Consider the following 13690-nt stretch of genomic DNA (forward strand, 5'->3'; position numbering starts at 1 on the left):
TAAGCCCCTTCACAGGCTGTGCTGCAATTCTAATGCCCTTCCCTCCACCTCATGTCCACCCATGTGTCTGAGGTTCCAGCTCTGCACCATTAGGAGCTGCCCTCTCTCTGCTGAGCTCTGTGCATCTCACTGCCCTTGACAGCTCCCACACCACGAGTAAGCAGCTACTCTATACCAGCTGTCTGGGATTTGGGTTTCAAACACAGACAAGCTGCTGCCTTTCTTGAAATCTAAGTAATATCCATTATCTTGTATTTAGGGGGTCTCACCAGGCAGCTTGCTTTAAGTTTCTGTATTCTAATATCAAGAAATTAATGTGTTTGCTGTTACCTGTGGATCTGGACAAAGATTTGCAAATGTTTCTGAATTCAGGGCAAGCAGAATTTTTGTTTGGGGTAACTATTGGGTCCAGACAGAGAAATTCTATGGCTTTATAGCTCCTCTGTCATGAGTCTTCATTAATATTATCTAGCTAATGCCTCCTAAGACATTCTTTTCTTAGGTGGCATTAAAAAGGTGTAAACACTCATATGCTTTTAACTGTGTGTTGCTTTCAATTCTTAATATTTGCAGCTTTTGTTCCTTTCCATTTTTGTTTTGTCTCTTTTCATTTTTTTGAGCAGAAAGAATCTTGAAGTCTACTGCTACTGGCCTGGAACTGGTCATCATTTTGACAAATTTGCTATGGATTGTGGTTTAACATTTTACTTTATATATTTTCTTTAGAGAATGATTGGAATTTAATGTTATTTTGCATCCCATGTAGTTCTAGATTTCCTGTCTGTTACCAGATCATAAGACTTCTTTTGGAGCTCTGACGCCTTCAGTAGCTTTCCAAACTTCTGTCATTTGGGATGCTAAAAATTAGGTTGAAATTTCAATGCTAATTTGCTACAGAGAAATCCATGAAAGGTGAATAAATCAGCAAACTGTTCTTTCCATAACTAACCCATTTTAATAACATGAGCATTGTTAAAAGTTTAATTTATGAATCTATTACTGATTGCAAGTTGGTTTAGCACACTACCCTAGAAACGCTGCCTTGAAATCAGTTCAAGAGCTGAAAATAGGTGTGCAATAAGGATTTTAATAGGAAATTAGGCAAACATTATGGGTTGTTATCTGATTAAGCTACATGAAATGGCTTATGACTTTGGGGCTACATATGCTATGTATTTGTGTTAGTGAAATGTCCTTCCACCTTTGGGAAACAAAGCAAAACAGCTAACAACCAAACCAAACCATAGTTTGCATAAGTGAGAATATCAGCTAAGAAGACAAAGCAAGGAAGGCAATTGCTTGGGGAATTACTGCTGGCTCAGATGCAGTGGCAGAACAGTAAGAAATGAACTACCACAGCTGCTTCTGTAGTCTGCTCTGCTGACTTTTGTGCTGAACTGTTTCCACCCTGTGATTAATGCTGAGGTTTATCTTATGGAGCTGTCATTTTGGCATCTTTCACTTGTACAGCAATCACTTTAAAGAAAAGAAAAGGGACTTAAATTGGCCCCTTTATTTTTGTAATCAGGAACAGGATGCACCAGCTTTTAGCTCAAACTGACCCTTTATGTACATTTGAGAAATGAGTCACAGTCAGAACCTCTCTGAATACGTTGTGGTTAGTGGGAAGACAGACCAACTCGAATTCCCAGATATAAACATGCCTCAATGTTTTTATATGGCAGTGAGATCCAAAGCAGCAAGGGAAGTACTTTGAAGTTCTTGGTTTAGAGTTCTTAGATATGCTAAAGTGATGATAACTTTGGGATGTGTTTGTGGTGGCATGGTGACACCATTAGATGTGTCAGTTAATGCAGCATGTTAGATGCTTAGCTACTGAGGAAAAGTAAGGACGTTCATTTTCAAGTCTGGTGCACTCCATCTCCTTTGTCAGTCCATTCTTTTTAGAGCTTGATATCATTACTCCATTATTTTCCTCAGAAGCTGTTATCTTTGTTTCATAAATGTATTTCTGAAAAAGCAATTATTTTGGAGCATGTTGAGTTTTATCAAATTATGTTATCTTTCCTTTAATGTGTGTTTTCATTTAAGGCATAGACCAAGTCTCATACAAGGGCTCCTGACGCTTTCTGTGTCTTCTGGTGTCTCTCTAATTCTATATGCACACAGTGTTTGAAATGTGTCACCCTCCAGTGGGAGAAGTTAATGGTGGAATGTCCCAGGCTGGACAGTGCAGATCTCCCTGCTCCTATTCATGATAGCTTCTCCTGTTTTGTTTTGTGTTCTTCTGTGCTACTCAAAATGCCATTTCCACAGCTGTGTTTCTGACTTCCTATCTAAAGCATTCACTTCTAAATAGAAATTACACCCACTGAACAAAACCTGAGCCTTTAAATCAGTCAAAAGACTGTCAGTTGTGAGGTATAGGCCTTATTTTTCCACGTGAATGATTATGATTGTGTGAAATTGAAGAGATGTAGATTGAGTTCCCTTGTTAGAATTTGCCTTCTATATTTGCCCAGAATCAATTTTGATTGTTACTAAATTCCAGAAATATCTACCAAAAGAAGCTACTTACAGGAGAAAATATTCTGTCACAGTTACGCTTCTGCTTTCATTGCTTTTGGTTTTCCACATGGAAAATGCTTCTTGGCTACAAATTTAACAGATGAATTGCAGAGAACTCATTTCTGGTTTGGAGCAATCTGTTTCGTTAGATGTGCAAAGCACAGGGGTTTCTGCCTCCTTCTGTTGTACCCCACAGTGACACCATCATTTGCCACTCACTGCAATGATCTGCAGCCTGGCTGGGCAAAGAAATTCATCCCAATGCCTTACACCATTTTGGTCAACTCAGTCAGTGGCGTCATAAAGACTGTCTTGTTTTATAGCATTTATTTTGAACACAAGTACATTGCAATTAGTTTCTAGCTAAGTACTTACACAAAATGATAGTCTTTTGAAGGGCTGGTCTCTGGGACAAAATATTTGCTAGAAGCTGTGTATAACTCAACTTACTTGTCATTAATGGTACCTGCCAAATTGGTGTTTATAGCAGTGACTGGATGATCAAAGACCCATTCTAAAAGAATATCTTCTGTGTTTGTATCTTGCTCTCCATCCTTAGTACCTTCATAACTTTTAGAATGAGTAGGAAGAAGGAATCATAAAAGACAACAGGAGCACAGCAAAAAAAGCACAAACTCTTTTGCAATGCTCTCTTCAATGAACCAAAAGTAGAATGTGACAAATCTAGTGAGAAGTACACTTGGAATAAAATAATCTGGATAAACTGCAACACTTCAGTAAGATTTATGAAAAAAGCTGATGCTTGAACCCTAATTCTGATTCCAGCATTTATAATAGCTAAATATTGGAGTTACTGTTCTATATGTTTTAACATTTTCTTGTTCATTAATTACTGCTTGAGGAAGGCTTAGAGTGCCAGAAAGCAGTTAAATAACTTATTGCCATGTTGGTAAGGTTCCTCTTCTGCTCCCATTATCATGTAAGCAGATCTTCAGTGTGAATGAAGGGCACGCAGGGAAATATGTCTGTATTTGCTGGGTTGTTTGCAGTAAATGACTTTGTTTGCAGTCAGCTCACGACACAATGCTGCCAAGATTGTTCAGTATCGCACTCCTATGTTGCCTTAGATTAAAATTAATGCATAGCAGTGTGTGTGGTTTCCTTGGGCTCTCTGTCTAAAGAAATAAACTTTTTGATAAATGTTAAATACAAATACGTCTTTCAATAGTAGGAAACTTTCAAAGCCTCAGCTTGAGGTTGGCTTGTGAAAGGATGTTATTATCTTGTCTATAAAACTGAACCTTTTGGAAAAAATGTGACTACTATAATAATGAGTATTTGGGATTGTATAATTTAAGGACAAAAACCAGATTAAAATAATAGAATAAAACCTGCTGTTAAATTTGATTTACAGATTTCAGACTTGGTCTAGAGGGTTCAAGGCTAATATGTATAAGTGACCTTAGTTCGAAGAGTTGTTAAAAATCTCACAAACCCTTGGTTCAGGTCTGTCTTTGTGAAAGCTCAGCTCAGTCTCATTGCAGTTTTTGAGGCTGAAGCACCAAATGGCTTCTTTTTTCTACTAAGAAAGTGGTCAGGTACTTCATGTGATCACTGGGGAGAGTGGGGAAGACAGCACATTGCCCATTAAAAATTGCAATAAACAAAATAATCACTAGTGTTATACAATGAAAGCATTCTGAGTTAGTTAATTTGAGATTATATAAAGAACTATGACAGTGGTTGCTAAACATTGGTGACCGTTTCTGTGGCAAAGAGGGACAGTACCCCAACCATCCAAAGTGCAAATGCAGCACTTGGACACATGAACAGGAAGAAAAGGTAAATCAGAGCTCTGCTAGTCTGTTGTCTAACTGTGATACTTCATGAGCTGCATCTCATATACTTTAAATAGATAAATGGAATTACTTGTGGCTGGGCAGAAAGTGGTTTATTATGTTATTCAGGTCTGTAGTTTGAAGGATCAGTAAACTTACCATGAAGAGAGTTAACAAGTGGCTGTGAAGTACTTCAAAATAGTTATCAGTAAAATTCATCAAAGGAGAGATAAAGTTATCTGTTTTCTCTGAAGCAATTCCTGATCTGTTTGTACTTCCCATAAATTTTAGGCATTGTAGCAGGGATTAGAAAAACCCTTCAGGTGACACCAAGGTGAGGGAAGGGAACTGGCAGGGTGGAGACCAGAGTCTGGTACCTGAAGAGGTGGCCTCAGGCCAAGATGACACTCAGGTTGCAATGCTGAATAAGAGTATGGAATTTTATGATGGACAGCAAAGTAAATTTGAGCTGATGGTGTGATGGTTTGTCGATATGGCAGACCAGCTCTGGGTGCAATCAGCAAGGTCAGAGTGTGTAAATCATGGGAAGCAATCATTTCCCTCTGGTCCTGCCAGGGTGTGCAGGGGGCAAGGCTGGCCTGACCATGGGCACTGCCTATAAGGGAATGCAGAGCAAGAGGAAAGAGTGCAAGGAACTGCAAGAGAGTGACAGAAATACTTAGAAAATGTGATTTGTGAGGGTTTGAGGAGCTGTTTTGTTGAGTTTAGAGAAAAGAGCAGAGTTTTAAAAATCTGAAAAATATTGTTATAAGGAGAGAAGTATTCTCACCAAGGGCAAGACTAAAGCTAAGTTCTTTAATTGCAGCAAGGGAGATTTAAGTAAAAAATTAAGAATGCAAGACTTGTAGATCAAGAAGTAAACTGTAGTCCTGTCTCCTTAGGAGACTGCAAACTAGCTTTCCTTGGAAGTGTTTAAAAATTGATTAGATGGCTATTCTGAAAGGATACTAATTCAAAGCAGCAGTTAGCTTAGATCCTCTCTTCACCTTTCCCTTCCAGCTGTGTCTTGCTACATTTCTGTGATCTTTAAAAGATTGACTGCATTATTTATTCTGATAGGAATGGCTCTCTTCCATACGTACAAAAGAAGGTACCTAAAACTGCTGTTCAGATTGCAATTCCACTTGACATGCAGCATTTGATTTTATTTTTTGGCAACTAAAGTATAGCAAAAGGTCCTTGGGAAGTCAATCTTGTAAAGGACCAAGTTACTTGCCAATGTTTTGTGAATGCTGGAGAAACTCAAAGTATTAGTTGAGATTAATTGCTCCTCTCTTTTTCTACTGGAAAAGTAATTACATCAGAAAATCTGCTGTAACAGCACACAATGCCCAATTACACAAAATAAAGAAAGAATAATTTCTCTGCTTTTGGAACTTGTCATAAAATTATATATATATATCTATATATATGTGTGTGTGTGTGTGTACATATTAAAAAAAGTATATAAATAAATATATATATAGTTTTAGGTCTTTATTGGGTGTCAGTTCTTGAATTTAGCCCAGAACAGAGGAGGAAATTGTACAAATACATTTACTTCGCCATTTTCTGAATAAAGTAGTGAAAGTTTGTGGCATCCATAAATGAAACTTGCAGAAAATGATGATTTTTGATAATTTACAATAACAGCTCAGAAAAAAAGTTATTTATTTCACTAAACTTTTAATGATGTTACCCTCTTGATAGCAACTCTACTTTTCTTTTTTCTCATTACTACATACTTTTGCAGGTGAACCCTACTGCAACTGTTAACTAAATATACATGCAACTTGTTTTATGTTTTCTATTAAATTTTGAGTTTGGTACATAGGATTATATCTGCTTAAAATTTAAACTTTTGCAGCACATACATATTGCAGCACAAAGGTAGGAACTTTTATTTAAATAGAAAAGTGATGCATGTTTACGAAGGAAAATTAAAAAATATTAATCGCAGCAATCATTATGGGAGAGGATGCATCAGGACCCCTTTTTAATGTATTGTATTCAATGTAAGAAAAAGGCTTAGTTATTAGCAGAAAAATTCCATCAATGCCTGTTAATTTGCAATCTAATAAGAATATTGCTGCTGGATAGCTCATATTGATGGCTGAAGGCAATGCAGGAAAAAAGTTTAGATGTGTGTGATTCACAGGTGGTTGTAAAGGGTTATTTTGAGACCTGAAAGTATGGCAATATTTTCTGGAATGGTAATGCAAATTAATGCCCATGAATATTTTCTTTTCAATTTACTAATAATCCATGAACTAAACTAGAAGCTTTGTCTTACAAGGTTTTGCTGTGCTTGGGAAAGCTTTGTCTGCCCTACTGTACAGTGATTCAAGAAAGCATCAAATGTAAGAGGTTAAAAATGGTTTCCATGTTATATCCATGTGCTACTCCCTATTCTCTATCAAATCAGTGGTTTAGCAAAATCAAGTAAAACTAAAAGTATAATTAAATGCAGCTGACAGTTAAAGTTACTGCTTCACAAAACTTCTCTGTTTTTCTCATCTGTATCAGATGGTCTAACTTAATTTTTTTTTTTTTTTGCACAAACTATATGGTGGGGGGGAAAAATTAAATGAGATGACCATCCATCAGTAGAGATCTATCTTTATTACACCTTCTTGAATTCTTTCAGTTGTAAACACGCTAGTGACTTCTAGTACAGTAGCAGACTGTTTACTTTACTCTAATCTCAGTGAGATGAAGGAAACTCCCATTACAGTCAGGTTTTCCAAATGCATTATCATTTCCTTTTGTGGATAACCACACTAAAATCCCTAATTCTCAGGGGTCAGAGGACTTGGCACATTCTCATAGGGAGGTGCCTCTCTGAGCCAACATCTCAGGCTCAACTTAGGAAAAGAAGACTCTGCATTTGCTGTACTCTTTTTTCCATGCTCTGTGCTCCCAACTAAATGACTCAGTTTTTTCAGTAAATAATATTCATAGTAGCCTGTGAAGAGTGCAAGACTCACCCAGTTTATGACACAGTAAGGATTCTGGAAGTATCTTAGAGCTCCCCAACTTCAGATCATTCAGTGAAGATGAAGCTTTTCTCACAAAGGGCTGTTGAGGCTTTCTGGCTGAAAACAAATGTGCCATCAGAAATGTGTAGGAGTTAGTAAAGTATTAGTTTTGTCACTTTTCCCCACAGATTTAATGACATAATTGTTGAGCTGCTATTGTCCTGACTAGGTTTGATAATTATGAATCTTGCTCTTATCTTTGATCTTTCATCTGAACTATGAGATGTTACACTGCTCAGATACCACTTGACTAAAGGAGAAGTTGATCTTGTAAAAATGCAAAAGCAACCCTGAAAAAGGAGTTTGATGATACTGGCAAAATTAGAAATATGTTCTTCCCTCATGGTGTTATAGTAATGAGAGTGAAAAAACAGCTTGTTCTACCAGTTGGGATGTGATGGTATAATACTATTTTCTTAAGAAAAACAGGCTTTGTGTCAGGGTGCTGAAGTAGGTAGTTGACAAATTTTGGCGGCAGGAGAAGTTACAAAAACTGTTGAAATGTTATGCAACAGTTGGCCAAAGTATTTTGATTGTTGTGTGAGATGAGACATCAGCCTGGAAAACATGGTATGAAGTGAGACACCTCGAGCATGCCTGGCAGGAGCTCTGAGGGCTCCATCATAGCCTCCTTCAGCTCAAGAGCAGTTCTGAGGGCACTGGGCTGCAGTGGCACTTTCACCCCTGTTTCTTTTGTGGGTGGAAGGTATAGATGAAAACACTTTTTTTTTTTTTTTTTTTTTCCTAAATTGCAAGGAAAACTCCAGATCTGTGTGCAAAGAAACCATTTGATTCTCTGCACCTGTAGAATGCACAGAAACTGCATTTCTACAGCTGTTATGAATGTTCTTTGTTTGTGCACACTGGTCATTTGAAGCGCTTGTCTAAATTCATTGTTTATTTGTAATTTGGTAGTCGTTATTTGACTAATTTCTTCTTTTTTTATATATCTTCGAACCATTACTGCTGGATGAATTTTTTACCAAATGTGCTGCACAGAGAATTTATCAAATAATTTCATCGGATCATTTACAAGCAATTGTGTATATTTGATATGGGAAAACTGGCTGAATGTTCTGTCCCAGCTGCATGGTCCGAGATCCTGTTTTGATATAGGAGGTGTTTTATTAACTTCCACCATGGTTTTTTCCTCTGCATTTATTATTTTTGTTGCTTCACTGGAAGATCTCCTTGCTTAATTTGGTTTGGTGTGAATACTTGCAAGAAGTGAATTCTGTTTACGTGAATTGTGCTGCCAGTAACTTTATTCACTCATTTAGAAATGCTGCCAGTAAATAGACTATTCAGAGAAAATAAACACAGATGCTCATACATACAATGGAGATTAATTTAAAATTTCTACCAGTATTCATAGAAAATAGTTTTCAGTATTTTTGCAGAACTACTTGCAGTAGTAAAATAAAAATTATTTTCCTTGTTCATGATATTACAACTGGTGCAACGGATGTTATGAGTATGCTCTTGGTCACTGTCAGAGAGAAACTAGCAAATGTCAGGGATTTATTTTCGATATAGCTTGCTAGTTGTTTGGGAAAAAGTTGTAATACCAGCTGGTTTAGATGATAGTTTTAAAATACTACAAAGAGCTTCAAACAGTTTGAGGCTAAAAAGGGCACCAAAAAGGGCACTTTTTTGTGTTCATTTAAAATTTGTCTGTGGTTAGGAATTTACATCTCTCAGATCTTTCCTTTTAACTTTGGCTAAATAGTAAACTTCCTCCTCGTGGGCATTTGCATTTGGTAAAGTGATGATTGTGAAATGGCTGCTATTATCTGATAGGAGCTCTGTGCTGTACCCAAAGCACAGGAAACACAGTAGAAAAGAAATTGGGTGGAAATCATTCCAACATTGCTCTGCGTATTTTGCACCATGCTGCATAAACCTTTTCCACATATAAAGTAATCTTAGTCATCTAAATTTAAGACAAAGGAATTGTGACTAAAACTGCAGATCACTTGAGGCTTCTTTGGTGCTAATTAACTTACTCAGCTCAGTTGGTTGGCAGATTTTAATCACTATAAAAGCTCCTGTGGATATTTTAATTTGTTTTCATTTTAAAAGCAATAGCATATGGTTCTTTAAAAGATGTGTGGCTTTTTCTGTGTTCATTTGAGAAATCATAATTAATGTTTTCATGTGCAAGATATACATTTAGTTTCATTATCACTCATTTTCAAACTTAACCCCTTGGAAACACTGGCAGTGTTTTTGTGCCAAGAGCAGTCAGCATATAATTTCATTTCCTGAAAACCTTGCCTTTTTAACCTTAATCAGGGAAGAAAACATGGGTGTTTGCAAGTATTTCTTACAAAATGACCCAGACAATAGTACAACCTTTTTAATAGTACAAGCTTTTAATATATATTGATAATTTGTTTAAAGTATGGAGTTTCTCTTGTTTAGAATTTTAAATCTTGTCCTTTAGTAAGAAAATCATTAGAATAACAAAAAATTAGAAGAACAAAATCTAGGGGGTAGTTGGTGTGCTTTCAGACATACTCCTTCAGATCTTGGCATCTCTATTATATTCAGATTTTACCCCATCATCTATATTCGAAATTGCTACCCAATCCAAATCTAAATGACTCCCAGTGTTCTCTAAAATGTTTATTTTTTTATTTGAAACAGTTGATGTAGACCAACCCCAGTCTTTTGACATTGCAGGCCCAGGTACTATATACCCTTCTGTGTGTATGCAAAAAAAGGCCATGATCAGGCAGGCAAATTAAATCCTCCTGAGCATGATTTAGCTGTCCATTAGTCAAACTATTAATGATCCATTAATGAAACTTTAGACATCTTGATATGCATGCTTTCCTGAAACAGACATATATAGAAGTATTTCTATTGCACCTTCTACCTCTGTATCAAAGACTTGACAAATAGCTGTGCTTATTTCTCAGGTTATTCCATTCTTTCTCTGATTTAATTTCTAGCTTTATCCTACAAGGCAAGAGTTGGAGTGTCAAAGTTATGGATATTTCTCCCTATGAATTCTCTGCAATCAGTTCAATGATAAATGTTCAATCATCACTGATGATTCCAGGTTTGCATCTTGGAGTTTGCAAGTGCTAACTGATGAATAAGATCCAAAATATGGTGTCTATGTCTCATTTACCAAGTGTTATTACAAAGTGATGTTTTCATGTGCAAACCATGGATTTCAGTGTTTTAATACACTTGAACTGTATTTTGAAATTTTATTATAAGATCATGTAAGGTGCAGTTTTAGAACATTGTCTGTGTTATTTTGGTTCTCTTGAGTCTCACTATTACTGTTTAGCATTGCTGTTACCATTCAAAGTAATTTTAATTCGGTGTAAATTGTTGAATGAAAAGTCAAAAAATGCTTGCAGAAAATTTCTATGTACAGTGCACTTAATCTCATTTCCCATGTTGCTTGAAATTAGTGTGTTTGGCGAGACAGTTAATAGTAATCATAGGATATTCCCTGCCTCATCCCAAGCCCCAAAACACTGCGTTAAGATAATCTGCAGTATTCTGCACCATAGTAATTCCTTTGCATGATGGAAACAGTAGGAGGGAGCCCAGAAAAGAGCACATCCTTACTGGCTTTCTCTCAAATCAATGTTGTTTGCTGTAAAACATGTAAAGAGACCTCCACATGGTGGTTTTTCTGAGCCCCTGGGGCAGTGCTGGTGCACACCCAGGTGAGCTCTCTGGAAGGTTGGCTGCAGCAGCAGTGCAGTCCTGGATTGTGATGTTCTCCCCACCTCTGCTAGAGGGAATGGGTTTTCTGTGTGCTCTGCCCCTGTAACCTGGCCTGCTGATCCGCCTGTCATTGTCCTTTGGAGGAAGGAACATGTGGAGAGGAAACGGGGCCTCGGCTGGGCTCGCTCTCCGCACAACCACATCTGTGCTCAGATACTGGGGAGCAAGGGAAGCAAGGATTTCCACCCATTGTATTTAGGGAATGTCTTCACTGATTACGAAGGCTCTTAAGTAGAAGTCCTTTCCTGCATTTTCAGTTAAAATCTAGTTTTACTGCATTTCCATTGGGGACCACCTCAGTTAAGTCAGTATCAGCCCCATATATTTTTCTGTTATTCTGAAAAGACCAGAACTCTTCTCTACACAAGGATTGTAGCAGAAAATACAGTTGTAGCTATGACTAAATGAGAAGGATGTGCCACTTGCTGTGACAAAATCAGTTTGAATGACTGAAGAGAGTGAATATATGTGGCTGCATTCTTCATTCATCTGCATTTTACAAAATTGACTTTTTTTTCTATTATTGATGTGGATGTGACTGTGAACATATTAGCTGTGTTTATACTGGATTTAGTTTTTGCAGCAGTCATCGAAAATGTTTCTGACTGTTCACATTTAGTCATGACTACACACCTGGGAATGACTACTAATATAGTAGGATTTAAAATTACCTTTCTGGATGATGATTAAAATATAAGAGATTTTCACATCAGTAAAAATGCATACTGCCTGGAAAGTTAAGGAGCACAGATATCTAAGAGACAAAAGCAGGGTAAATGCAGTACACAGGGTATATTTGTGCAACATTGCCATGTGTAGATTGCAGAGGACAGTGCAAGGTTGTCACACTGGGAATAGCTTCATTGAGGAGTCCTCTGCAGAGACTAATAAACCCTGAATTTCCTCTTGGAGTGCCTGACTGGTGAGGTATGGTTGCTTCAGAAAACCCAGGTGGCACAGCTCCTGCTCCTGGGAGCACACTGTGGTGAGCACCATGCAGGCATCCCCAGCTTTTGCCTGTCCACCTCCGATTTTCGGGGCTGTGCCACAGAACTGCAGCGGCCTCTGTTGGAAAATCGCCACCTCCTGTTACTGTCTTGAGTCAGAGCTGTCCAAATCCTCTCAGCATCTCCCCGCCGCGACACCACCCCCTCTTCCTGGGCTTTGCAAGGGGAGATTGTCCTTGCTCCTCAAGCTCTTCCAGGACAGAGCAATTCCCCTGGCTGGTGGGAGGCTTTCACTTCGTCATGGATTAGCTATGCAGCATTTCTTCAGGAGTAAGGAAACCTTTCCTTATTTTTCGTGCTGCAGTGATGCTGACAACAGTAATGCCATGCAGAAACCCCAAGTATTAAAGGCAGCACATTTTTGCTTTTTGGATGTAAATTGATCCTCTGTGCAAAGATGTTTCAAATGTATGGCACAGCTGGGGAAGCTCAGTATTCAGCATAATCTCTCTGAAGCAACAAAAGTAGGGGCAGATTCTGGACTTGGTTCAGGGTAGGATATCTCAGCATGCCCTGCTTTCTGTGACATTCAAGTGATGTAATTGATATGGCAGCGATAATATACAGAATGAGTGCTCTATTAATAACTTCCCTTTAACAGCCACTTAACCCAGAACCTTGGCTTGGCATTGCAGCCTCCACTGATAGCACTCTCAGCAAGGCACTGGCAGCGTGTCTTGAAAGCTAATGGCATGCCTGGGAACAAATGTTTGGCAAGGCTGGCAACTTTTTGGTTTATTTCAGGTACAGTTTGTCCTGGTGTAAGAGACTTGAAAATATTTACTCCATATATTCTGGTTCTTTTTGACTCTTTCTCTCAGTTCTGTGACTGGAGTGATTTGGCTACCAAATTGCAAAGGTGTTATTTGTCCCTTATTCTCCATCTCCTGTAATAAATCTCTTCTAACACTAACAGCAATCCAGCTAATCATATACGCCTATATTATCTTTCTCTTTCTCTCTCTCTATATATAGTATGCATTTACCTTATACAAGTTTATATTAGTTATGCCTGGAAAAAATGCACATTGTCCTCTGTAATTTCCACTTTTTGGTCTATAATTTCCTTTATTTCTCTGTATTAAACAGTAGTGTGTATATTAGCAATGCTACAGGTGTAGTCTGCACCAAAGTGTCCTAAAAAGTGGTAATATGGATAGAAAAATGTAAAAACCCCACCACTAAACACCACAAATTTTTAAAAAAGTAAAAGCCCACCACAACTCAAAAGCACAATAAATGCTTTTTTACCAATTTCAAAATAAAATGAGGGCAAAATTACGTTTTTGCCTTTGGGAATGTTAGTATTTTACATCTTGTTGGAATAAAGTCTTAGTTACTTGTTTTCCTTAATGTGTTGGTCAAACCTTGATTATTCTTGGACATAGGTTTTCCTGCATTTACTCTGTGGAAGGATGAGAGAAGAATGCATGAGGTGTATCTTTTTAAGCTCGTGGGTTGCCTTTGGTGCAAGACAATGTTAATAGAAGCTTTCCTTGATGCAGTGGTTCAGAACTGAAGAGTGAAATGCAGATCTTCATCCGAAGTATGCAGAGCCTGACTT

General features: G+C 37.7%; 2 protein-coding genes across 9 annotated transcripts in view; one reads left to right on the plus strand and one right to left on the minus strand.

Annotated features, from left to right (window-relative positions):
- Positions 1 to 13690, plus strand: part of LOC146435489 (pulmonary surfactant-associated protein A-like) — a 287765-nt gene that overhangs the window by 92506 nt on the left and 181569 nt on the right. The gene's annotated exons all lie outside the window — the stretch shown is intronic.
- The window catches only part of RASGEF1A (RasGEF domain family member 1A), a 154196-nt gene that overhangs the window by 87914 nt on the left and 52592 nt on the right, over positions 1 to 13690 (minus strand). For 2 of the 6 annotated variants that reach the window (XM_085064064.1, XM_085064059.1), the window contains exon 2: positions 7316 to 7419. The exons of 2 other annotated variants lie outside the window; for them this stretch is intronic. The gene's annotated coding sequence lies outside the window, so the exon portion shown is untranslated. Of the gene's footprint in view, positions 1 to 7315; positions 7424 to 13690 lie in introns of all 6 variants that reach the window. 2 more of the 6 variants (XM_085064062.1, XM_085064057.1) reach the window with 1 other exon arrangement.

Source organism: Lichenostomus cassidix, chromosome 6, assembly GCF_008360975.1.
Source record: "Lichenostomus cassidix isolate B80296 chromosome 6, HeHo_3.0, whole genome shotgun sequence".
NCBI classification, from domain to species: domain Eukaryota; kingdom Metazoa; phylum Chordata; class Aves; order Passeriformes; family Meliphagidae; genus Lichenostomus; species Lichenostomus cassidix.